General features: G+C 45.6%; 1 protein-coding gene and 1 long non-coding RNA gene across 14 annotated transcripts in view; one reads left to right on the top strand and one right to left on the bottom strand.

Annotated features, from left to right (window-relative positions):
• The window catches only part of LOC129505869 (uncharacterized), a 143,404-nt gene extending 119,771 nt beyond the window's left edge, over positions 1–23,633 (bottom strand). For 8 of the 13 annotated variants that reach the window (XR_008663613.1, XR_008663617.1, XR_008663619.1 and 5 more), the window contains exons 1-5: positions 22,623–23,633; positions 9,831–9,945; positions 9,669–9,724; positions 7,899–8,856; positions 7,153–7,336 (exon numbers count right to left, since the gene is read on the bottom strand). This is a non-coding gene — a long non-coding RNA (uncharacterized LOC129505869). Of the gene's footprint in view, positions 1–7,152; positions 7,337–7,898; positions 9,946–11,109; positions 17,727–22,622 lie in introns of those variants that run through there. The other 5 variants (XR_008663618.1, XR_008663625.1, XR_008663616.1 and 2 more) reach the window with 5 other exon arrangements.
• Positions 23,634–24,462: 829 nt separating this feature from the next.
• PROX1 (prospero homeobox 1) overlaps positions 24,463–27,228 on the top strand; it is a 57,894-nt gene continuing 55,128 nt past the window's right edge. Inside the window, exon 1 of the mRNA XM_055319168.1 lies at positions 24,463–24,684. The gene's annotated coding sequence lies outside the window, so the exon portion shown is untranslated. The remainder of the gene's footprint in view (positions 24,685–27,228) is intronic.

Below are 27,228 nucleotides of genomic sequence, written 5' to 3'. Positions count from 1 at the left end.
TCTGTATATAAGGAAGCTCCTGCCATTCAGTTTAACATCTGATAAGAAGGTGGGCAAATCAGGTGCCCACAAAAAGTTTTAAAGCGATACATCTATCAGCAGGCGCATAACAACAACATAGCCCAAAACACTTGAAATAAATATGCACTGGCCAAATGAAGAGAAAGGTATAATTAAAATTTATTACGAATTTCCAGAGGCGTAGGGACAGGCATTTCAGACAGATAAATAAACTAGCATGAAAAATGGAAAGAAGTTTAATTTAGCAAATGATACCCAAGGGACACAAGATTCAGTAGTGTGAGAAAAGTATCTGATCTGATGAAGTACGAGTCACAAAGTCAAAGTTAGTGGAGGAGCCTTGTTATATGGCACTTAAGCCAAAAATTAGTTTTGCTCAAAATATCTATGCAATTAAGGCAAAGTATGTATTATTATTGTTGTTGTTTTACCTAAAATATCCCCTGTAATGTCCTTTCATGGCAGGTGAGATAACATAGATGCACAGATGTAGTCTAAGGCGGCATAATATGATACCAGCTTCATGGCAGGGAATTGACAAGCGTGTGCAGGAATTTCTGCCTGCTTTGGGACCTTTTCAGGCTTTGACCTTTGTTTCTGAAATGTCAAGGGATCTCTTGTGTCATCATGAGCCCCCTCCCCCAGCCCCTCAGAGCTGTTACCGTGAAATGGACCTAAACTATGCCAAAAACGATAAGACCTGAGGATTGCTGAGCACCACCAATTCTTCTGTCAACATTCCTGTCCTGAAATCTCCTTTTACTTACCGAACCTAAATCACCTTCCTTTAATGACATAGGAGGGAAGAAAACTGAGGTGAATAGTCTATTATCTCTCTCCAAAAGAGAATTCTCCAGAGGGAGATGGAAAGACACCGCCTGTCTCGTTTCTCCTGCATTTTCTGGGTTCCACATTTTCCTTTGTAATGGCCACAGCTTGCTCCACCTACTCATGGTCAAAAGGAATGGAAGCTCACCAGGGGCAGAAATCTGCCTTTTCGGTGTCTTAGATACTCCCCACCACAAGTTTAAAAAGTTAGTTTTAGCCTCCATTCACAGCAGGAACTCAATGTGTTAAGCAACAGATGGCATCCCAGTTTTGCTTAGGTGTTTTAGAGAATGCATGCACCGATCAGCTCATCAAATGGATCACACAAGCTATGGATCAGATAATCACAAATTTCATTCAATGTGGTTATTGAAGAAGTCAAAATGACTAGACCACAAATTATCATATTACCGCTTACCAGTTTAATAGCCAAATATACTTGTTTTTGAGATTTATCTAGCTCAGCAGTGGATTGTGAAAACTGTCAAGTCAACACTAAAGTTAAGATGGATTTTAATCTCCACAAGGGCAGAGACCATACCTGTTTAATTCAACATGTTTCCCCAGGCACGTTATCATAGTGCCTGTCACATGGTAGGTACTTTCAATAGCTTGTCATTACAATGGCCGCCATCATTTCTGTCCTTCCTCAAATGCACAAGCCATCCCCCTACTGTGAGAGGGACTCTATTTCTCCAACTCCTGGAATCTGGGTTGGCTGGTGACTGCTTTGAGAAACAAAACGTAGAAGAACTGACCTATATGACTTCTAAGGCTAGGCCTTAAGAGGCTTTGCAACTTGTATGTGGATTTTAGAGCATTTGCACTGGGGGAAGCTGGTCACCATGCAGGAAGGCTGATTACCAAGAGAGCAACAGGCTCTGAGGGAGCCCAAGCTAACTATGTGAAGAGAAAAAGATTCCTGACTAGTCCCACACCAGACATATGAATAAGGAAACCTTTCACTGGCTCCAGCCTCAGCTACCATAGAACTGCAACCATATGAGGGACTCAAGTAAGAGCAGCAGAAGCCATCGACCTTAAGAACCAAGAGTGATAATAATAAATTGTTGCATTAAGCCACTAGGCTTTGGAGTCGTTTATTACGCAGCAACAGATAACTGGAATAGTGTTCAATGCTTATTGAATAATTTATAAAAGCAGCCACTTAGAATAAAGGGTTCCCAAATGAACCCAATGAAATCCATTAAATAAATTATTAAGGTGATGTCAACAATGGTAAAGACTATCAGAAAATTGGACAACTCTGTGGATAATTAAGGCCAAGAGGAAATCTGCTACAGAGTAGAGAAAGTAAATTTTTTTGAGAGTGGAATTTTCCAGATTCACTAACCATCTTGACTGCATTCATTAGATGATTGCTCAATGCTCTACTTCCCTTTACACAAAATAAACTCATGATTGTGTTCCATCCATGATTCTAGGTGCAAAGTAGGAGAAAATACATTTACCAAGAAGGAACATGGGTAACCAAGGGAAATAGATTTTATGGAGCTTGGTTTTTCTATGAAGACTAACTTCTCTCTATTCTTTTAATTTTGTAAAATAGACTTTGGTCCAGGTACACTGTGTAAAACAACTAAATATAGACATAGATCAGGGTGGGTGGGAATGGAAAAGAGAGGCTAAATACTGGGCACTGGCAACTGTTACATCATCACATCCCCCATAATTGTGCTATTATGCACACAACATTTCAGCTGGATATGGTCACCACTTTATAATGATAATAAGATTAATTAGTGACATGATCCATATCTTTCATTTCTTTGATGGTTGTAAATAAGTCTGAGTCATTCTACTATTATTTTTACCATAGGCACAATAGTCTTACCTTTTTTTGATGAGGAAAATAAATATCAAGAGGATGTCTTTAATCTTCCACGGGGTTTTAACTTTGTGCCTTTTCTAGATGAAACCACACCAGGGTCTGGCCCTCCCTTTCCTGAGTATCCTTTTCTTCTGGCTGAACAGGTCCTTTCTAACACCCGAGTCTCCCTCATCCCCTCCTCACTTACACAATACTCCCCACTCTGCCCCTATGTGAACTCATAAGCCCCATTTTCTCAAAGAGATCCCAGCTCTGCCAAAGCACAAAAGCCATGCTCAGAGCTGAATGAATAAAATATAGAAACACTTTGACTAACTCTACACAACCAATTTGATGTATATATGTTTGTTTTAAACTGCATTATACACACACACACACACACACACATTATTGGCAGTCTCTATGGATCCAATAACCCAGATCATTATAAAATCCTCCTCTTTTTGGCTGTGTGGACAGGACCCGAACTCAAGGTTGTCACTTGTCACTAGTAGCAGCACTACATGGTCACTATGAGTAGACGAGGAAGGAGAATCGCTTCAGCTGGGGAAGAAACTAGGGCAGCCATTAGAGAGAATCATCAGATTCCATGAACAGGACCCTTGAAATCTAACTTAAATACATGGGGACAACTTTCTTATTTGCTATTGATTCTGTTGTCATTCCATCCAAATCAATTCACAAGTTTCTGGGTTTTTTCCTGGTAATGTCTGGTACCCGGGAATAAAGAATTGATCAAGATCTGTCCTCAAGAATCAAAAGGAAATGAGTTATGGAGGGATGACCATTTGGGTTTCCTATGGGAAATACAAGAAGCATTTGTGCCTGACATCTTTCATCGAGACTCAGTAAGTACCATCTTTGTCCTTCTAAGCTCCCTTCTGTCCCATAAGGGCTGAAAGCCTGACAACCAAATTCCCAGGTTCTTTTGGCAGTGGGGTTCTTGGTACCACGTGCCACTGAGAGATGCTCTTGTAATCATCGGAAAGTGGAAGGAAAAAGCCATTTTTCCTTATCAGTAGCTACAAGCAGGTGTGTGGGCATTGGCAGAAAGCAGACCTGGGGTTATGTGTCAGCTTCCGAGCATCCTCCTAGCCTCACCCCCATCGGTGCTGCAGGCAGCTGAGATCATCGGTGGCAACTTGATGTCCTGGTGAGCCTTCACTTTCACCTATCCCGAAAGTTAGCAAGAGCACCCTTCCTCTTCATTCCCTGGCTCTCCCAGTGATTCTGGTTTTATAATTTTCTAATTCCTTACACAGAATTCCTCCCTGATGAAATACTCTGAGTATTTCAGAATGTGAATGCGTATGTTTCAGTAATAAACAACCCTCAAACCCTGGCTAGTATAACAAAATACAGATCATTTCTTGTTCAGGTCATGGGCTGAGTGGTTTCTATCTTCTGGCTACCATCTGGAACATGAGTCCTTCAAGATCTCCATGGAAGAGGGGGCGAAAGAAAACATACATGTACTCTTACCTCCCTGGATCAAAGGTGAGTACAATACTTCTGTTTACACTTCGTTACAAAGAATTGGTCCTATGGCCTCAATTAAATTGCAGAGGAGAGGGGATTATGATCTTCCCGTGTGTCCATAGAAAATAGTTCCTTTGGTGAACACATTACATTGCATCTGCCAGAAGAGGCTTATATTTTTCTGACTAAACTCGACTATTATACTTAGTACCAGTACGGTGTCCTGCAAAAGAACCCTAAAATATGTGGCATTGACTCCGTGGTCAAGTGGCAAAAAGCAGATACATTCCCCTGGATGGCTGGAGATCCATATCATGCAGTGGAAAAATACTTGGCAAAACTGCTGCTTTCAGTAACTTGAAAATCAGACCATGTGACTCTAGAGCTTAGAGGTGAAAAGTAGCACGTGTTGGTTATTATTGGCTGCTTTGGACAATAATAGAAGAAGAAGAGGGTATCAGGAAATAATTGACTGCCTTTTAAGCGAAGGTGAGAAGAAAAAGTAACTGCTTCTAGAGCTCCCTTCTGCTATCAATTTCTATAACAGTCAAAGTAAGTAATGTCTGTGGATAAGACAAGCAATTCCCCAAAACTCAGGGGCTTAACAAATGAACATTTATTTTTCACTCAGAAACAGTCTCATGTGGACAGTCCTGGTCGGGCAGCTGTTCTGGGCTGCCCTTCTCCAAGGAGTGATTCAGGAATTCACGTTCCTTCCAGGTAATGACTTTATGTCTTCTATGCAGTGATGACATCAAGGCATTTTCTAGCCAGAAGATGGACAGAGACAGAGAGAGAACAGGCTACGTGCAGTCATAACTGAGCCCCAACATGACACACATCTCTTCAATTCAGCTCCTGGTCCTCTGATGAGAACTAGTCACCTGCCAGCCCCCCCCCCCCATCACTGCAAGAGAGGCTGGGAAATGTAGTCTCCTGCTTAGCATTCGCATCCCAGGGTAGAAGGAGAAGATGCATCCTCACTGGCCTGCAAGACACCTCTGTCAAGGTACCCTGAAGTTCCTTTCTTTTTCCTCCTGCCATATATTTACCCCACACTAGTAATCAAGCTTGGTGCTCTTTCCAACATCTCTTCCCTTTCTCTTTTGACATGTGCTTTTTCTCTTTCGTCTTTTGTTTGCTCTTACTTTCCCTTCTTAGTTTACTGCTAAAGATAACAAATCCGTAGCATTCCACTCCCTGAGAAATTTCTAAGCACGAGGTCAGGAGAAAAAGTTGGGGCTGTCATCTTGTCCAAACTGAGAAAGAAGTCATCACTGTGCCTTTTCTCCTGACTCAAGTCTTATTCTCATCTTATTCTCACTGTGGGAAGTAACTCAGCAGAGGAAAGGGGGGTCAGAAAGATCTAACAGAGCAAACAAGGTACCTGCAAGGTGTGTGATGCTTTTCCTACTTCCTTTTTGGGAAAGATTGTATTTATTTATTCATGAGAGACACACAGAGAGAGGCAGAGACGTAGACAGAAGGGGAAGCAGGCTCTCCGCAGGGAGCCGGATGCAGGACTCAATTCCAGGACCCCAGGATCACGCCCTGAGCCAAAGGCAGCCACTCAACTACTGAGCCACCCAGGTGTCCCCTTTTCCCATTCCCTTGTTCTAAGTTCTTCGGGGTTTTTTCAGGTTTTGTGTTGGCTTTGGGGTGAGAGTTTCTAGAGTTCCTTTTTTTCCTCTTTGTTCAGTTATTAATAGAGACTACTCATCACCGCTGGATGAAAATGATGAATGTGATATAGACAGTTTTCAACTGTTCGATAACACGATCAGAGAGGGGCCTCTATCACTCGTGGATGCAACTTTTATCCATTTTCAGTTTGAAGGGGAAAATATAAGCAGTTTTTGAAAATGCGAAATTTAAATATTTATGATGTGCAAATGCCAGATTCCTCCATGAGAGGTGACCAGCCCGGATAACTATTGCTCCCTCATAGGCTCCCTGACTGTATGCTGTATTTTGGGGGGTGTAGGACTGAAAAATAAGGCCACAATTCCTATTCCAATAGTTCCTGTCCTTTGGAATAATCCCCAATGTAATGAGTGGGGATTGGTCTGCTCAGAAATCTGAGTTTTCTAACTTTAATTGGCATCCATGTTGAGCAAGACTCAACTCTGTCAATTCTGTGTCATTATTTGGCAAAGAGTCCCAGTAAAGCCATGGCCTCACAGCATCTTTCTATTTCTGTGTTTGCTCTCTTTTCTGGTGAGGTAGCTGACATGAAGCTAGAGGCCTGGAGCCCTGACAAGCTCCTAGGGGTACTTTTGAGTATAAGAGCACTATTCAGTATATTTGGGGCAGCAAAAATAATAACAATACTGACATGCTTTACATCCTTGCCAGATATTGTGCAAGCACTGTCACATTTACTCTTCCCAAAAATGCTGTGAAGCAGGTATGGTTATTATTATCCCTATTTTATAGATGGAGAAACTGAGGCATGGAGACACTAAATCACTCTTGAGATGTAGCTACTGATCGTTACTTCAAGAACTTCAGCTTGATTCTGTTCTGCAAAGCCGACAGCTGAACCACTCTATTATCAGTCTATTTCCATAAAAACAACCCAAAGAGTTGGCATGATGACAACGGGAGTCGGGCAGGTCGATCCTCAGAAAATAAGGGGAAAACATGCAAATTTCCACAGAAATGAATCATAAAAATAATAATTACCAACATTTCTTGAACACTTGCTAGATGCCAGGCACTGTTCTAAATCCTTTACGTGGATTAACTCATGGAATCTCATAACAATCCTAAGAGATGAGTGTTATTTATTCCTATCATCCTAATTTTTTTTTCAGAAACTGAAGTACAGAGGGATTAAGTTTCAGGATCGCACAACCAGCAATTAGTAAGATGTAGAGGACTTGAAATAAGAGTGCCATGAACCTATTTGCCTCCGTGGAGATAAGAACAGGCAGGAAAGATAACTTTTGAAAGTTCTTCGCATAGCTCACCTTCTGTGACTCGCTCACACAGTCTGAACCATCCTTCAGGCAACGTGGATCCAAAGCTCTGGTCCAACCTCTTGCCTTGCTCCAAACGCAGGAAGTTTTGGATGATGGCTGTGTGTCCTCAGAGCATCCCTCATCCCTCCCTCACCAGACCAGGAGGGTTCCAGTGCCAAGGAGCTCTTCTGTCCTATTGAAAGCAAAGAATGGTTGCCTCTGAAATAAGTACAAAGAGCAAGCAAATTTAGTCAGTTTATGCAAAACACAAAATGGCATCTGCCATCTGGAAAAATACACCAAAGCCGTGAGCCGTCAAGTCCCTTTCAAGACTTTGGCATGTAAAACCAACATTTTTTTTTTTTAAGTCTGAAAGGTCCATGTGAACTCCCAGTTTCATTAAATATAATTCCCTCTTCCCCATTCCTGCCATTGGCCATCCACTCTCCCAGCACACACACTCCCCCCAGTTAAAATACACATACATATGTACAATTTTCCCCCTTCTCCGAGGTACAAAGATCATTGGGAAGGTGGCTTTGACGACAGAGGGCTTTTTAAAAAGACTTTTTAAATCATTATTTCTTTTACATTTAAAATGATTTAAACAAATGCACTCGCTGTGGTACTGTATACATCTGTATATCGGGAGGCTAGTTTTTTCATTAACATTCCAGAGGTCCCAAAATTGTGGGGTGACACTGCTGCTGTCTTTATGATCACACCCTTGTGATACTGCCTCCACCAGCACTCACTTCAAGGACGTCCAGCCGACTGAGAACAAGGAGGGCTGCACTCTGGCTTTGCCTCGGTTTCAGGCAGGGCGAGCAGGGCATCCAGGCAGAAATGCATCCATCACACAGGCGTGGAAAGAAGATGCTGGAGGCACTTACTTAAGAGTTATGGTTAAATGGACAGGAACTGAGACCTGGAAAATCACCAGTGAGGTGTAAGTGGGAAGCTGATCACGCCCCACGGACTGAGAAGGGACAGAAGCATGGCTGAGGATGAACTTAAATACAGGCTTGGAATCAAGGAGTCTGGAGCATCATCAAAAACAGCAGTTAAGACGAGAACACTGACCAGCACATACGGAACGATAACTAGATGCAGGACGTGATTCCCATGGGCCAGCTACTTCATGCACATTAGATCATTGTCACAACAGCTCTCTGACGGAGGTACTTGACACGTGAGAAAACTCGGATCCAGAGAGGTTAGGTCACACTGTTGGTGGGGGCGTCTACACTTAAAGCTGGGTGGTCCGACTTCAGAGTTTATCCTATAACCACCATGTTTTACAGCCCAGCATATATGTGTAGCCTAAACCTAAAAGATAGATATCATGGGACTTTGAATTTTCTCCTGGGAGTAGAAAAGCAGGTCACTTGTACTTAATGGATTGCTCTGTATTTCCCTGTTCTCTAGAATCAAAATATTTCAAAGGTTGCTGGGCAAAGAAGCTAAAACGTGCTTCATGTGAAGCAAAGAAGGTAAAATTTGGTTAATGAAGACTTGTTTTCTCACGAACAGAGGAGCTTGAGAGGCCAGAAGCCAGCAGGAGGGTCTGAGTGGCAGCCAGGACTGGTCCCAGGGCTGTTCAGATCAGATTTCATTGCTGTGGATGAATAGGATACACCTTTTGTCTGCAACCATCCAGGTCTTCCCAGGTGGATGCCCTTCCAGGGTTGAGGATGATTCCTGAGGTTGGACCTTTGAAAGTAGAGGAGGGCTTGTGGGCTGGGGGAACGGAGGCAGGGATGATGAGCTGGGAATGGTTCACTCCCCCAGAGCTGACCTGATCAGAGCGTCAGATTCTGCACTTCTTCCCTTGGCATTGTTTGTTCCCCTGTGTTGGATCCCTGACTACCTTTTTCAGTTATCCCCACCTCTGCTCAGAAGTGCCTGATGACGGGTTATTTCTCAGTTGCAATAAAATTAGGTGAAGTCTCCTAAAAGTTGGTGTGTTATGCATAACTTGCATTAACAAAAAGAGGCATAGCTTGGAGTCAGCCAGACCTCGATTAAAACCCTAGCGCTGCTACTTACCAGCTGTGTGACCATGGACAATTTATTTAACTACTTTGGTCCTCAGTTTCCTCATCTGTAAAATGCAAGACACTAGCTAGAAGGATTAGATTGGCTCAGTTCATAATAATAATATGAATTTTTATTATTCAGTATACTTACTATTACTAATAATTATTACATAGTATATAGTATATATAGTATTATTATTACACGGTATATAGTATATATAGTATATACTATAATAATAATTATTAATTATATTATTATACTATACTAACAAATTACTGCTCTCATCAGTGACCGTGATAACATCAGATTCTATCACAGTAGAAGACCCATTCCTGCCACTTCTGGGAAGTTGCCAAGTTGCTACAGAAATGATGTGACAACGGACTCCAATATATTATTGAAATGACATTCTCCAACTCCAGGGGCTGAGGAGCTTGTTGCTGCCACAGAAGCCCCTTTAGGCCAGTCTTTTGAGTGTCACTTACACCAGTTTGGAAGTAATCTGCTTGCTCGCCCTTCCAGCAAAGGATGTCATGATCAGCTAATGGAAAGTGACAAGAAGGGATATAATGAATGAGAGGGAGTTAAAGTTTGGGATAAAAAAAAAAGAGCCTTGTTCTTTTGGGGAATGCACAATGCTAGCATACCATGTTAAATCGTGCGTGTCAAATAATGGACTAATTAAGAATCTTCGTCCAGTTTTTTTTCACATCTCATTTCTGTTGTCCTTTCGTAGATGTATTTTCAAATTAGCTCTTAGCTCTTTAAATAAGCACCAAGGGGAAAGAAAAAGAAAAAAAAAAACTTGTCTATCAGAGAAGCAAAAGATAAATGTAAAAGGAAATGCACCAGGAATGGAGATGAGGGCTTTGCAGGATATGTTGGGAAGTTTTATAATCATAGCAGCAACTTCTTGAATAATGGAATTTAATAACATATAATAAACTATGATCTAGGAGAACTCTGATTCAATCCCACTAATTGTTTGAGCCAGTGAAATGAAGGCAAAGTTTATCATGCCAACATGCTGCTAATGCCACTGAACACCGCAGGGGACAGACAATTGTTCCCAGCTGCCTACCTCCTCACACCCAGAGGGCACATGGTCCCTGCCCTCCAAACACCAGACTGAATCCTCAACTTTCAATGGCAATCCTAGTTCTAGGACTTTAAAGTCACAGAAATGTAATTTTTGCAATCAACAAACTATTGTATTAAGCTGAGAACAGAGGGGTAACTAGATACAAAGCCTCCAATTAGGTTATAAAAAATAATAACCAATATGCTTTCATGCTAATGCCAAAAAGTACAAAAACCTATAATAAATCTAATTGAGCACATGATCATAAGCACTGTTTTTCTACCTACATAGTTCTGCTATATTAAGGTATACTCTAAATAGAGAACACATTTTTTCACTGTTATTGAAAAGTATGTGCATTTTTTTCTTTTTAATTTGGATCATTTTACCAATGTCAAAAAAATGGGGAGGTACAATGAAGAAAAATGATTTTCCCTGTCATTACTCATTGATTATGTTTAAGCATAAAAATGAAGGAAGGAATTGCAGCAATTATCTGGATAATTCAGATCTCCCCCAAAAGATTAGAGGTCTCTAATAAAAACATATTGTTTTTGCCTGAATTATTCAGATAATAGCCTTAGTTTTCACCTTTATGAGTGTGGATCAGGCTATTGATGAAAACTCTTTTGAAATCATTTAAAGGAGTTTTGTTTCTTTTTGGGGGTTTTCTGACGATTCAGGGTATGACTTCTTTGTACCTAAACTTTAATGTACATCAAAAATACAATCTAAAATTCTACAGAACGCCTTGCAAAGCAGCCACTTAAATGACTATATCTAAAAAAAAAAAAAAAAAAACAACCAACCAATAAACCATAACAAATGTGAAGAATAGATATTACCTTCCTTTTCCCAAAGAGGTCCGTGAAATCTTGGTTACTTTGTGGGGCAAAAAGGGGAATGAAATCCCTCTGTAAACTGATAGTCTAAAACCAGGAAAATTAGTCTTGTGCCACGGCTGTGAGACGCTAATAAAGAAAACATCGTTAGAAGAGATTAAGGTTCAAATCAAGGTCAGAAAAGAGACTGGTTGAGGAAAACTGCCATGTCCCATTGCGTGGCAGCCTCGGTGAGACAGTTTGCCCCTGAATCAGTCTTAGGTTGAAAAATTACACTGTTGGGGTTAATAAAGAGGCTGGGCATTTGTTTGGACTGAGACTTCAATTAAAATGTTATTTGGGGCAGCCAGAGCTAATGTCTTGCTTAGAGGTAAACTGAACTGCCTTTTAAGAGGTTGGAAAAAAAAGACGCAGCAGAAGAAGAAAAAAGACCACCTAATCTGTCAAAGACCCTGAATAACTGGCAGGAAGAATTGTGTTTGCTGGACCTGTGCCCAACTCAGCAGTGAGCATTCTTAAGGGTTTTGTGACATCATCTGGGGCAGCTGAGGTTTTCGGAGTTTGTGATTGTTGCGCTGGGTGAGGAATCTACCGTTCAGCTGAGCCTTCTTGGAGACAAAGAAAAAAAATCTGGGTGGTGTAATATGCCAAGGTTTGGGCTTGGGGGGTTGTTTTTTTGTTTTTGTTTTTTTGTTTTTGTTTTTTAATGCCACAAAAGAGGTAGAACCAAGAATTCTGGAGTTTTAGTCTCATGATTCTAGCCCAGAAACAAAAATTGATGAATACAGTTAATTGAATTTCTCGGTCCATACCAATTCGCCCACAGTTAAACAAAACCACCAAAGTTTGCTTTCATTTCACTTCTTTAGGGTAAATGAAAATCCACCCTGAATGAGCTCCTTCTTCTCTATATTCACTCCTATATTCCACAGAGATTCATTAAACATGTTTACTCTGGCCAGCATCAGGCATACCTTGGTCAACAAAGCAGACACATTTTCCAGCCTTTATGAGGCTTATAGCTTGAGGGAAGGGAGAGCAGTCAATATGTAAAAAGATAAGTAAATATATAATTACAAACTGGTAAGAGTGAAGGAAAGAGTGTGAAGCTGGAAATATATTCCGTTTCTTTCTGATCTTTTTCTTACCCAAAACCCTGAGCAGCAATGATTGGAAGACCTCTGATTAGTGCACAAGGTGGTTGAGGGAGCTGGTTAAGGGTAGATAGAAACTATGTGATTTTCTGTTGGGGAGTCTGGGATCTGGTTGTGAAGATAAACAGTGTGATACACAAGAGAGAAAGGGGTGGGACAGACAAAATAGTGGGGATTAGAGCCAAAATGAACTTAGAGTATGGACTTTGATTGGTTTTTTTTCTGTCCAAAGACTGGTGTGAACAAAGCAATAGACTCCTATAAAAGTGCAGAACCAGAAAGGGGCCCCCCAGGGCAGGGAAAGACACTGCTTCATGGGAGAAGTGGGGCCAGGTGACAGCCCAATAGGAAAGGTGTGCTAGGATCCACAGAAGAGAATGGGAACCATTCCTATTGCTCATCTCCTTCATGCTGTGCAAACTGTTTTTAACCAAGACTAGAGAATGGACCCGATTTGTCTGAATCTCAATTCACACAGAGCCCCAATGTCCAATTCTCACATTCAGACTAAAGAAGAAAATTGTGAGAGCATGAACTTCCCTCTTTCCCCATTCCACCAAAATTGAAACACAATAAAACTAATAGGGTATGTTTGGTCTTCAGAATATTTGTTATGAAGACAAGGTTGGTTGAAAGAAAAGTGGTAGGTGGTGCCTTAAGCCTGAGCCATCATGCAAAATGGGAAGATAAGACTTTGAAAGGAAGATGCCAAAATATGAGATCATTGCAATGGGAACCAGAGCACCAGCAAGCTGAGAAGCAACACAACATCATGAGGGCTACGTCTGTCCAAGTTGTGGCAAAATCTGCCAAGCCCAGATTGACTTCATTAGTCACTTCGACGCACAGAGATCACAGAAAAAATTTCTCCTCCTCCTCACTGAGAAATGGTTGATCATTGGTATAAATAGAACTGATTAGAACATCAATTCTTCAAAGCATAAATATTTCATTCACCAACCAGTTGCCTTTTTGCCCAGGGCAATTAAGAAGAAAATGTGCGACGCTACCACACAAAAGGTGTGATTATAGTCAACTCTAACAGGGACTTAGGTTTGACGTGGATTCCTACAGAATGTGGGGTGAACACACAGGCAGACATTGTCCTGGATACAGTCAGGGAACTTGGGGAGAAGCAGGCATAACTGGATTAGCCTTATTCAACCCTTTGCTCCTTCAGATCTACTTGAACCAACATGATTTTCATTCAGCAAATATTTGTCAGGTACTTTTGTAGATGCGGGGCATTGTGTTGGGCATCGGAATTCTCCGCGAATGAAACAACCAAAGGCTTTCCCTCTTATCATTCCCAACTTATCTTCAGCTCTCTCTGTCCCCTTACCCAGTTTAACTACTGTCCCGAGTCTTTCTCACTGTCTGACATTATATCGCATCTATATTTCCTTCTTTTTTTAAAAAGAGATTTTATTTACTTATTCATGGGGGACACTTATTTATGAGAGAGAGAAAGAGAGAGGCAGAGACACAGGCAGAGGGAGAAGCAGGCCCTATGCAGGGAGCTTGACGTGGGACTCGATCCTAGGAATGCGTGATCACACCCTGAGCCAACGGCAGATGCTTAACTGCTGAGCCACCCAGGCATCCCTATATTTGCTTCTTGCTCACTGCCTCACTCACGAGCTCCATGGGCAGAGACTCTGTCTTCCTGTGTGGTAGTCCCAACATGTAGGCCACATTAAGATCTCAGAGGATATCTGTTGGATGAATAAGGCTTACATTCAAATAATTAATTTCACTTGTGGTAAGCAGAATAAAAGAAAACTTTACGTGATGTGAGCCTGTATTCTTCCAGTGTCTAACCTAAGAAATGAGGGAGGCCTTTCCTGCACAAAGGACTTTGAAGTGGGACCCGAAAGAAAGGAGCTCGTCTGGAGGAGCGGTTTGGGGAGAGCTTGCACACACAGCAGCAACATACGTATAAGGGCGTTAGTGGCACTAAAAGATCAAAAGATTCTGGGAGGATGGGCAGTTCCAGGAGATGAGGCAGGAGCCCAGGACAGGAGCCAGATTATGCAAAGTCTTGTCAGGCACATTCAGGATTTTGGACTTTATCCTAAGAGCAATATGAAGAGTTTTAGGCAGTGACATGATCACAATTCCCAATTCATGAATCTCTTTAATAAGCACAAAAGCAAGCCTTTAAATCTGAGCATTCTGAAACTGACTGGGCGTAAGAACCAACTGGAATATTTCAGCATGTGGAGAAGAGGCAAGTATAAAGATCTAGCCATGTTTGTTGGGCATATACCAGAGGCACCACATTATAACTGGCAACAGCAAACAGGTGAGAATCTTGGGGGGTGGGGGTTTCCTAAGAAATTGTAATCTAGCTACAGAAGGGCAATGACTACCCATGGAAAACCTAAAGGAAACTGAGAAATCACAAATGAACAAGTTCTGCTTGTCTCTTTCCTGTGTTGAGGCCATCATGGCTACATCAGGCCCTTCCTGGTCTAGCAGGACAAACTTTGGCTGCCTCTTCATCCACCAGGCCTCCTCTGGCACTCTGAACTCCACAGTAAGAGACCTCCTCTGGCTTGCCAAGCACAGAAGCAGTGTGTCTCCCCCATCCCTACACGAGCTGCCTGTCATTCCTATCCCTCACTCCATCCTCATGGTGTCTCCTGACGCTGTTGGTGTCTCATCCAGGACATGACACCGGGTCAGTGCCCAATAAATATTTGTTGGATTGATATTAGGGTGTGCTATAATGTCACTTTACTATACCTCTGCAGCAAACGTTTATGGAGTGCCTACTTTGTACACAGTATTGAGGCCTTTCCATGCATTCTCATTTAATCTCTACAACAATCTCATTAGGCAAGTGTGATTATGCCCAGTTGGCAGACAAGGAAACTAAGGCTCAGAGAGGTACAGTGATTTGCTTAAGATTTCTCTCACTATGCAACAGGGACCCGCACTTCTGTTCCTCTCCTAAGCCCGTGGCCTGATTAATTAACTAGGCTTATGCTCACCTTCTCCCTGAAGGCTTCCTTGATACTCCCAGCTTCCATGAAGCTAAGTCTAGAGGCTCCTAAAGTATTTTGTGTCAACATGTATTCATAACTATCAGACCTAATGTCTTCTCAACCACACTGTGACTGCCTCAGATGGGTCTTACTTATCATTATTGTCAATGCAGAGCACGGTGTCTGGCACATGATACGGGTGTAAATTAATATTTGTTCAAGAATAAATGGATGGATGAATAAACTCAAAGGCGATCTAATATAAATTCTAAATTCACCTTTTAAGAAGCTCATTAAGAAAATACATTATACACAAATCCTAACAGATAAATTGAAGAATGAGCGTTCATGTTAACAAAAATTTGACCCCACCTATCCTTTCCCCTGCTTCCATTCACCACAATGTTCCTCTACATACTGGTTTCTCTGGTAAATTGAGAATCTGGTTTATTTTCAAAATTAAACATACCAATATTGTACCATTACATAAAGAGAGAAAAAGGAATCGTGAAGACATTTCTATGACTACACATGAGTCACGGGGCTATGCACAAGCTGAGAGGACATGCAGTTGAGGAGCAAGCAAAAAAGAGAATTATTCACTGACACCTGATTTTCCCTCAGAATGATCGAAAAAAGCTATATTCCATTTAAAAAAGGAAGAAAGATGAGAGATATTGCTTTTTAAACTTGGACTACATCCCATAGAAATACTTATCGCAAACACACAAAAGCCGAAATATTCCAAACCAGTCACAACTCAGAAGTTGGAATCTCCCCGACAAGATTACTATACTAGAAACAGCAGGTTTATTGGCTCATAAAAGACATGTCACCTAACAATTCATAACAGGGGGTCTGAGGGAAATAACTCACCCATTGTGAAGTCAATGTTCAAATCAATATCCCTTGGGGAGAAAAATATTGCTCATTGATGGAGATTGATTTTTCTTTTTCTTAAGAAATTCTCGAGGGGTAAACAACATTTTTTCATAGTGAATGTAACTAAACATGCCAATGTCAAGGTCTACATCTCCCTATCCTCATTAATATGATACCCCAAAATTATTAGTGTAATTATAGAAACCTTTCAACTTGTTGGGAAATAGATTCTAGTCCCGTTTTTTAAAAAGCTCATTTTAATATCCAAGCAACATGACCACACAGACAAGTTGATGTATGTCCTCTGCTTTACTTAACAGCACTCTTATAGGTGAGATACTTTTTGATATTTTAAAACAATCGAAAGTTAACATAAAACGCAAGAAAACTGGGTCCTAGATTTGTTTACCTGCAAATTAAATGACTAGTTTTTAAAAAATTCCTCACTGTTTTTCTTCTTACCTGTCCCATTCCCACTTGTACCCCCAAATGATCATAGCAACATTGAATTGAGCCATTTACCAACTTCCTTCATGGGAGCAGGAAGTTTTAATGAGCAAACAGAAAAAGAAGGCTGGATCTAATGAGTTTTATATTTAACATGTTGCTTCAGGCTGGTGAATCTTCTAGACTTATTTAAAAGGCTGTAGTAGGTCATATTTTTTAATTCAGAGATTATCTTCTTAAGTCAAACGTGTGACCAAAAGAAAGCTTGCCTTCTACCCTTTTAAAACTCAAATGTTGCATAAGAAAGGACAGATGGATGGTTTGAGGAAAAAAGAAATGTCATTCAATTAATGTTTGTTGAAAAGGGTGTTACAGATCATTGGCAGAAATTCCACTCATTGGCAACTCCCCCAAGCAGCCAAGGATTAATTGAGCACCCAGACTACTGAGTTCTATTAGGAGGGGAGAATGATGTGTTGGTGATCACAGAGGCTGAGCTGTGGGACCAACAAAAGTGTAAATGGATGAACCATCTCCGACATGCAGGAATAACACCACTGATACCTTAGTAACCAAGCATTCAATTTTTGTTATTTTTCTCCTGGGACAGAGATGGGTTCATATCAAACCACTACTTTTGTACCCCACTTCCTCAGTATCTAAAAGAATATATTTTTCTTTTCTTTTTTTTTTGAAAGATTTTATTTATCTACTTGAGAGAGAGAGAGAGAGAGAGCAGACTCCCCACTGAGCAGGGAGCCTGACATGGGGCTCGATCCCGGGACCCCAGGGTCATGACCTAAGCTGAAAGTAGGGACTAAACCAACTGAGCCACCCAGGAACCCCAAGAACTTGTTTTTCAAATGCCTTGAGTAGACAAAATTAAGAGAAAGTTCATGGACTGGCATCCAGTCGTGACCTACAGCTTTTTCAAATGCCTTGAGTAGACAAAATTAAGAGAAAGTTCATGGACTGGCATCCAGTCTTGACCTACAGCTTGACCTTAGGAAAAATTCAAATCACATTTAAATACTGATTTTTTTTTCATCTAATAGTATAACTAACAGCATATCAAAACACACTAGATGCTGTACAGAACAACAAAGCAAAGCAAAAGAAAAAAAATGAAATTAAAAACAATTTAAGACCTAAGCCCCTCTTCCTAAAAATCTGCTTCTGTAGGAAGTAAAAATAACTTGATCTACCAGAAAGACCAAAATCAATATTTATTAGTCCCTTAAACTTCTACTTATTTAAAATCGAAAAAATTATTTCCATGCTTTGGTAGGGCTACGTGGTTGTTTATCCCTTAAGATGCGTTTCTGCTTTTACCACAAATTGAAGAGGCATTGACATTGAGAACCTAAGAATAGGAATATCCACAGACACTGGGAATAAACTACAAACTGATGAGGAAAGCAGGAAAGAAAAGATATGGTCCTCTAGGAAAAGTGAGGTAGTAACGATCAGAACACATCTGGGATTTGACTCAAATGGACCTGGAACCAGAATGGATCTCCAAGCTGTTTCATACACAACACAGACAAGACACACACACACACACACACACACACACACACACACACACACCGAGATTTCCAAAAGTGAAATCTGCAGAAGTCATCCAAAGAAGTGAGCCTAAGAAAAGACTTCACTGGCAGGTAAAAACAGAACTTTACACCTCTTTCTATGTGTGATCTATGAGTGGGGTCTATTGAAAGGTTCCAGCTAACCCTCCCACTGAAGCAGGGTTCTGAAGGTGTCAGCAGGATTTGGTTGACTAGACCATTAATGGAGCTTCGGTTAATTATTGACTGATTAAGGATTTACCTTATCTTTCCATCAGGAGCTGGCTCAAGACTTAACGGTAAGCAATTTAGAGCCGGGGTGAACCTACCCACGTGGTTTTTGGTTTGTTTCTCTCTCTCTCTTTTTCTAATTCTCCTTTGGGTCACTTTAGCTTGTCTCTCCCTATAATTCACATTCAGGTCAGAATGGTCGGTCCTTACAGCACTTGAGAGTCTTCAAAAGGACTGAGGACTGAAGAGGGGCCTAGGGGCTGGGTTTCGGGTGAGGAACAGTGAGCAGCGTCCAGGGACAAAGGCCCAGAGAACTGCTGCCTTTTGCAAGACTTTGCTTATTGATGCAGGTTTCCCCCATTAAGTCCCTGGGAGAAAAGCAAGGCCTTTTTGTCTCTAAAAGTGCTGGTGATGCTCTGCTTCTGGATGGGGATCAGCGCCCCCCCACCCTCCCCACCCCGCCCCTGCAAGGCGGCCTGGCCTCTCTGCTGAAGGTCTCTTGGCAAATCCAGGGAATCAGCACGGGCGGCTTGGGCCCAGCTGCCCCAGATAAGAGGTGGCCCGTGTTAATGTACAGGCTTCCTCTGCACCTCTGCAGGGCCTTCCTTTTCCAAACAGTCTCCCTTTAATGTTGGCGAATGTTGTTTTTCCATTGACTCAACATCTCGCCTCTGGTGGTCAGCCAGTGGGGAAAGTAAGAGCGGGGGAGGGAGCCAGGCCAAAGCCAGAGACAGAGGGCTGGTCAGCCGTTATTTCCAAACACGCTAGACACCTGCTTTGGAAAGACAGTGCCCGAGCCTAGAATTCTTGCTTCCTCTTGATTGAGATCAGCCTTTTGTTCCCTGCAGATCTGTGATAGGCCCTGGGGGAGGAGGGCCCCCCAGGATCCTGCCCCCTCCGGCGGGGGTTACCTCAACGTGGAAACTACCATAAGGGATTCACAACTTTTCTCTACGTATCCAGCTGTCTTCTCAGAAGGAAAGAAAGACTAAGAAAGTTCTTTGGGGTGCGCTGAAAAGGGAAAAGAAATTCTAAGAGAGATGAAAGAGAAGAGGTAAAGTGAGCAGGTAAGGGAAAGAAGTTACTAAAGAGAAAAGAAAGGGAAAGTGAGCAAGGGGGTTAGGTGGAAACCAAACCAGAAGCCTGGAAATGCAAGGCAAATGGGAGAGAATAAGAGGTTAGAATAAGAAGGAAGGGGGGGGGAGGGGGAAAGGGCCGTTGAAAAATAAAATCTGAAATGCGAGTGTTAGCCAGAAGCTCGGGTTTTCCAGCCCCAAGACCGACCCTGGGCTGGGGATTGGAGGGCAGTCCCCCTCCAGGGCTTCTCCGGGCCACTCGAGGTCAAAGGGCATCTTCAAAACCCAATCTTGATTAGAGCCAGCTAAATGTTTTGACTTGAAGGAGACACGAAGGATTAAAAAGCAAAATAGACCAGCATGAGTAAGAAAGAAACAGGAAAAGAAAGAAAATTAAAAAAAAAAAAAAAAGAAAACACCTCACGGGAGACACAAAGGGAATGATAGAAAACACTTCTGAATCAGCTAGTCATCTACTAACAAGCTGCAAAGATTTCCAATGACAAGTTGTCACATTAGTTTAGTGAAACTGAAGCCGCACTTATCCCCTTTCCTGTGCTTAATCTCTCCCTGCGTGCCACAAAAACATGCTACCACGTTTAATAGGATTAGTTTCGTTCACTTTCTCCCCCCACCCCTTTTATTTTTTACAATTCTATTTTCAGCAATACAGGGATCCTTGAATTCATCGACTTCCTGCAGCGCACAGCAAAACCTGGCATGCATGGTTTTTACCCTTTTAAAGACTCTATTTGAATCTGAAGAATGTAATTTGACTATTTTGTACCTTTTCTCCCCCCATGAATTACTTTCTCCTCATGGAAATCTCCATAGCTTAGAGGGTGGGGGAGGGGGTGTGGATGGTCGAAGGGTAGAGACAGATCCAGGGGCCAGGAGAAAGCTGACAAAGCCCAGTCTCGCGGAGGGGTCTTGTGCCTGAGGAGAAACTGTTCTAGCTCTGAGCACGGGCCAACCTGGGTGCCAATCCTGACTGCTACTTCCTGGCTCTGTGGCCTTGAGCAAGTGGCAAAACCTTCCCCGTCTCAGTCTACTCATCCGTACAGTAGGGATGATTCTTCTCAGGGCTGTGGAGAGACCTACACTTAATACACTTTCTTTCTTCACTTCTAAGTTTCAGTTTTTCTCACACTGAGATAAATTCGTGGTGCATTTAAAGTCCTCAGATTTTCTTTTTCTCTCAAAAGCCGTTTTTAGATAGCCTGAGCGTCCTATCATCAATGGCGTTTTAGAATGAGGGAAATGGCAGCACTGAGCCTCCCACATGTGGCACAGTCACCACATTGGAGGTGCTCAATAAGTGCTGAAATACCTATCAGTGCTTGTTGCTATGTCCATTTGCCTCCTTCTCAATTCTCCCTGAAAGAACACCAGGATATTGAGAGGAGGAGGTGTGGACACTTTGCCCCTCCTCTGGATTCTTTCACACTTGTGCTCCTAATTGAAGTTTCAGAAACCCAACTAAATCAAACACATAACTACCCAAACGTGTTGACCAAGACCCTAAGTCTTCCAGTTGGCTCTGCTCCCTCAACACGGTCACCCACTGCCATTCTTAGCCATGTGCTGCAAACATTAGTTATCTGTTGAATTGTATTATTCAGTTTTTCTTTGAGTCCACTTTGGGTTACGCACCCCCTCGTGCCCTGTACCTGCTCCCAGGCACCACCACCAGAAGATTAGCGTGGAGGAGATGCCTTAGCTGTGAGGGAAAAGAAGAGGGCCGATGACCTGGGGTGAGGGGAGCCATACAGGGCCTAGAGCAGGGATTGAGGCCTGCAGGGGAGGCCCCCGCTGGGGGTGAGGAGCCCAGTCTGCAGAGGCAGGGGGAAGCAGGGAGCCAGGTGCTGCTGCTGTACACCTGCTGGCCCTCATGGCCCCAGGGCCAGGCAGCAGCTTCCAAGCACAGCCCCAGGCCTTCTTGTCAAGCCAGGAGGAGCAAGCCAGCCAGTGGCTTCGGAAGTTTCAGCAGGCTAGTGAGGGCCTGAGGAAGTCTTGTCACTACGCCCTTCACCTGGCATGAGCAAAGGTCCCATGTAGCCTCATGACCTTTTCTTCGGCTGCCTCCTCATTGGCCCTCCAGACACACTTCTACCCCCCAGTCAGCCCTCAGTGAGCCACCTCACAGAGGAACTGGTGCTCCTGCTCTCCTTCCAGTCACAGGCACCCCCAACTGCAGTCTCTCCCTAATTCTGCTCCCTTGGACCCCAGGGCCTCTCTGACTTGTACTCTGCAGGGCATATACCTACACTCTCTCCTCACCCCCACCCACTCCACTCCCACCCCCACCAACCTCTTCCTACCCAACCCTTGCTGCTCCAAACTCTGCCCTCCACTCCCCATTCTACCCTGCTCATCCTCTGCCACCCCCCACCCCCGCCGACCCTTCCACCTCCCCCAATCTCTCTACCTGGATCTCAAATATAGGCCAAAGTGCTGCTTCTACCCTGGGAGTGAGAAGTCAGTGTCACCTGTGTCCCAACAGTTTGGCCCCGCATGTGTGTTTCCCTACAGTTGTCTTGAGGTTTTTTTGTTTTGTCCTCTAGAATCACAGGCATTTCCCCCAGGTCCAGAGAGCAGCAATCTTCCACACTTGCCCAAAGATATCCACAAACCCTAGGAGGACAGGCTTCGAGGGGCGATGCTTGAATTCTCTCTCATTCAGGGAGTGCCTCCTCCCAACCCCTGGGTTCATTCACTAAGGACTGGTCCGGCAGATGCTCCAAGCTGGCAATCTGTCCCTTATCCTGGCCCAAGAAACACCCTAATTACTTATCTCAAGCTTGTAGAGGGTACCAGCAAATACCTTTTTGGGGATGTATAATTAGCTACTCACAGCCATCTCTAGTTCTAAAACTGTCAGCCTTCTTGATGTTTCTCTGCTCGTTGAGCGTGTTCCCTTTCTCTGGCTTTCTTCCTCTCACACTACTGCAGAGTCACAGCCAGGGATGGCACCTGCCAGCCTATCTTTCTTTGCCTTCTCACAGCTGTCTTTGGCTGGGCCCCCTCGTAATGATGCTGGGGTGTGCTTGTGTTCATTGGTTTGAACCGAAGTTCGTGAAGGGTTGTAGTTTACAGAGATTTGGGGCAGTCGTTCATTCAGACATGTAAAAATATATCACAGATGATACACATTTGTTTTAGCTTTACCTAGGATTGTTGATCTTTTTTCCCCTTCTTCTTGTTCCCTTCTTGAATAGAACTTTTTGTCCTGCAGTTTCATTGGTTCCTTCTGGAGGAAAGGTTTGCCATCTATAAAGCAGGGAAGGTGAAAGGACCAAAACAAGAAAGAAAGAAAGAAAAAAGCAGACTTCAGATCAGTAAATGATTCCTGTCTGCCAGGATGGTCAGTTCTAGGTCCAAGAGCACAGAGCCTAGCTGCCAAATAGGCACTAATCCTATGGTTTCCACCCTAAAAGGTGAGAGGTGTATACATAAAGAGCCCAAAGCAGCACCTATGCATATGCTAAAATGTGCATATGTGTACATATAAAATGACAATCCTTTTAGCTTCATCAAAATATTTGGGGGAGGGAGTTCTGTATAAAAGGAGTATGGATCAGTGTGAGTGTGTAGAGCACATACTCTAGACAAAATAGGTTCACTGAGCACCAGCCATGTGCTGAGCAATTTTACTTAAAGAAAATTCGCTGCAACCCTGCAAGTTGGATATTATCCCCACTTACCAGATGAAAAGAACTGAGGCTCAAACAGATTAAGTAACACACCTAAGGTCCCAGAAGTCAGTCACTGAGTAGTAATTGGAAACACAGCATGACCCCCAGATGCCCAGGTCCTCCCACGGATTGCCTGGCTGGGATGGGCCCAGAAATCTTTGTTTTTTAAAAGCTCCCTTGGTGATTCTTGATTACTCGCCACTCTCGGGAACCACAGCTCCACATCGAACCATCCTGCTATCCCTGTCACCGGTCTTACCGCTGAGCAGCCCTCTCCATGTTGGGATAAAACATTTAAAACATATTTAAATAGCAATTTCGAAAAAACTCTGCAGCATATGGATTTTCCTTTTGATCTCAAAATGATGACAAACAGACACTTAGATACTTCATAAAAGAAATATCACCAGAAAAATTACAGAAATCTGCCTTTCAACTTTGTCTTGCTCTAATTTAAACAAAATGCAACTTTCCAGAGTCTCTCTCGCTCCCCCGCACCCCACCACCCCACCACCACCACCACCAAATAAATCCAAACTGGGAGTTTCCTTCTCTTTTTCCTCTGTTGCCAGGCCTACACCTATTTATCTCTAGCCCACTCCCGAGTAAAACCCTAGTACGAAGGACAGGAAGGATGACTTAAGTCCTATCACCCCCAAATCACCAAAAGCCACCCCGCATGGAGCACACACCCCCCCCCCCAGGGGAATTCACACCCTGGACTTGGAAGACCAAAGAAAGAAGCTGGAGTAAGGGTCAAATGTCCTGAGATTAAAAGAAGGGGGAGGGGAGGTTTGCAACCCTTCCAACGCCCCCCTTGGGTCCCCGGGGAGGGCCCCGGGGGTCTTGCGCAGGTGGAGCGCGTCCCCGGTGCGGGCGCGCCGCCGCGGGAAAGGCCCCCGCAGCAACAGGCGGGCGGCGGGCTGGGGGGAGGGGGCTGGGGGGAGGGGGAGGGGGCGGGGGCGGGGAGGGCGTGCGCGAGGGCGGGCGCGAGGGCGAGGGCCCGGCGGCGTCGGGGGTCCCCGGGCCCGCGCAGCGCGGGGAGCAGGTGGCTGCCCCCTGTGCGCGCGGCGTGTGCCCAGCGCGGGCCAGCGGAGCAGGGCTGCGGCCCCGGAGGAGGCGAGGCCCGCGGGGCCCCGGCGGGGCGACCAGGACCCCCGGGAGCCGCGCGGGCCGGAGGGGCGTGCCCTCTGCTCGCAGCGCGGGGCCGCCGCCGCCGCCGCCGCCGCCGCCGCCGCCGCCGCCGCCGCAGCATCTCGCGCCCGCGGTCTCCGGGCCGAGAGGCCGCGACACCTAGCGCGGGGCCGCGGCGAGGAAGGAAGGGCCGGGAGCGAGGAGGAAGGAGACCGGGAGGAAGCCGCCGGCCGGGCAGCCCCCGCTCCCGCCGGGGGCCCCGAGAGGCGACTCCCAGCCTTCCCTCCCGGCCCGAAACTTTTCCAACCCACGCAGGCGTATTCCTCACGGGTCTCGGCGGCCGGAGGCGCCGTCAGGGAGAGGCTCTGCAAACACACGCGTCCCCCGACCCGCGGGCGGAGGTACACAGGCGCACCGCGCGGCGGGGCGGCCGGGCGGGGGGCGCCCCGGGCCGCGGGGCGGGGGCGGGGGCGGGCGGGGGCCGCGGAGGCCGCGCGCCGGGGACTCCCCGCGTGCCGCGAGCGGTGCTTGAAGCCCTGCGGAAGCTCGGGAGCGGAGCGGTGCGCGGAGGCTCCGCGTAACTTTGCCCACTGCGCCCCCGCGTGCAGAGCCGTCCCCTCGCACTCACACCCTCACCCCGCCCCGCTCCCCCCCCTCCGCCCCCAGCCGCGGCCCCGAGCCGGCCTTTGTATTTCAGTGACTGGGAAAGACCTGCTCCTCCGAGCCAAAGAAGGAGGGATGTCAACCGCGGACATCCATTCCACTCCCCGGTACCCCCCACCCCGCCCCATACGCAGGGAGGGCGTCCCCTCCGCGTCCCTCTGCCCTTGGGTCTCCCAGCTTCTTCACCGCGGTGCACTGAAGACGGTAAAGCACAACCCGATCGATGCGAATGTTTTTCTGAAAGCACGACCTCTCCAAATGCTAAGCCCCCGAAGAGCCGGGTGGGGATGGAGAAAGGACACGTTATTTGGGGTGGGGGCGTGCAGGAGCCCCCCTCGGGAGGCGCGCGCGCGGCCTGGCGGACGCCTTGCCGGGCTCGGCGCGGCCGGGCGGAGTGGCTGGATTATGTAAGTAACAGCCCTCCATGTGCTCACCACCATCTGTTAATATCTTGATATTGGAAAGTTCGGTGCCTGAGGCAAAGCCAGGGTTGGCGGCGCAGAGCTCCCAGCCTACTCTTTTCTACTCCCGGGGCAGGGAACGTACCCTCCCTTCAGTTGTTTTCGCCCACTTCCCTCAAATCGAGCCGGTTGTGTGCCCCCTTCGCTCACGGACCACCGACCCCGCAGGTGTGTGGGTGGACGAAGGGTGATGGTCTTTGAGGTCACTTTATTGTCACGAGGCCTTTCGATGAATTTAGATCTTTAGGGCGATTTTAGTTTCCTTTGGGCACCGTGGTGGACCCTTATTGGGGACGGAGGCTTTATTGCTTAAAATAATTACTTGTTCCGCCAGCGCTGCGGCCCCAAATTCTTGTAAGGGTTATATTTCAACTTCTTTGGAGCGCTTGGCCTCTGTTTACTTTGAAAGCTGTTGGTTAAACAAACATCACTCGGGAGGCTTCTAAGCAGTGGGGTTCCCAGGAGAGAAACGCCGCAGCTGCTACTTGCTACTGATCTTGTGGCATTTCACAACCCCCCCACCCCCCTTTCAGAACAGATCCAGGTTGGGCTTGGCGTCACACTGGGCACAGGGGGTAGGGGGTGGGGGATGAGAGAACGGCGGTCAGTCTGCCTCCAGACAGCCGGAAGCAGGCCGGCCTGCACCCTGGAGTTGGTTTTTATTTCTTTCTCTTCCCCTCTTCAGGGTGGTGGTGGTGGTGGTGGTGGAGAGTGCATGGTTGTGTGTGTGTTTGTGTGTCCAGGCAGGGATCTTCAGCATCTTTCTCCCGAAATCCACGCCCATGTTGGCCTGTCTGCTGGATCTGGTTGAAATTCCCAGAATTGGTTTTCGGGTCTGACGACGGTTCTTTGTAAGGTTTTAGATTTCTTACATGCAATCTTCCCTCCTACCTTCCTCTAAGGGCTTTAAGAAAGAACGGTGGAGGGGGGGCGGGGGCGGGCAGGGGCCCTGAATAACACCGAGGAGATGTCAAAGCAAAGTGTGCTTAACCCAGAACCAGATGCATAAGTGATAACTGCAAGAGTTTGACTAAGAACTCACAGCAGATGCCCCTTCCCATAAATAAGTACATGCAAGTCTGCATGGATGGATGATGAGGTTTGTTGGAAGACGGGTCAGAACTTGCGTTAACTTTTAAGTTATTGGGGTTATGTTGCCAATGGGCGGAGGAAGGGGTTGACCCTAGGTTTGGCCGCTGGTTTCAGAGATGGAGCCAATATCTAGGCGACTTCTCGGCTCCGACCTGACTGATCGCTTCTCCCCTATCAGAAAACAAACCGGGAGTCGCCCGAGATAGGGGGCTCGGGCCTCCTGCCTGGCTCTAGGGCGGCCCGAGACCTGGGAGAGCGCCGCGGCTTGGGCAAGAGAGGTTGCCAGGAGCCCGGCCTGTACGTGTCCCCGACAGTAGGGGACAGGACAGGGCTCCGCGTGCGTAGCTCACCGAGCTGGGCTACTACGGACCGAGCTCGCCTGCCCGGCGTCGCGCGCGCTCCTATTTCAACCAGCGGCTCCTGCGCCCTATTGCGGGCTGCGAACTGCCGCGGCTGAGCGTGGCGAGCCGCGAGCCTCCGCTGCGTTGGCTGGGGTGGGTGGGTGGGGGAGCTTCCTTGTCTGCCAAGCGGGTTACCCCGACTTCCACTCCGGCCTGCCTTCCCGCCCCCCACCCCCACCGCGCCCCGGGAGTGACAGAGGGCTTCCTGGGGTTCGCAGGGAACTTTTCCTGCAGCCAGTTCCCCGGGCGAAGAGTGTGCAAGACGTGCATCGGAGCGCTAGGTGCAGTTGACAGAACTTGTGGGCTTAAAGTTCAAGCCATTTCCCTC

The sequence above is a fragment of the Nyctereutes procyonoides genome, unplaced genomic scaffold (assembly GCF_905146905.1).
Source record: "Nyctereutes procyonoides isolate TBG_1078 unplaced genomic scaffold, NYPRO_anot_genome, whole genome shotgun sequence".
Taxonomy (NCBI): Eukaryota; Metazoa; Chordata; class Mammalia; order Carnivora; family Canidae; genus Nyctereutes; species Nyctereutes procyonoides.
The sequence above is the reverse complement of the archived record's forward strand: the minus strand, read 5'-3'. Positions and strand labels throughout refer to the sequence as shown.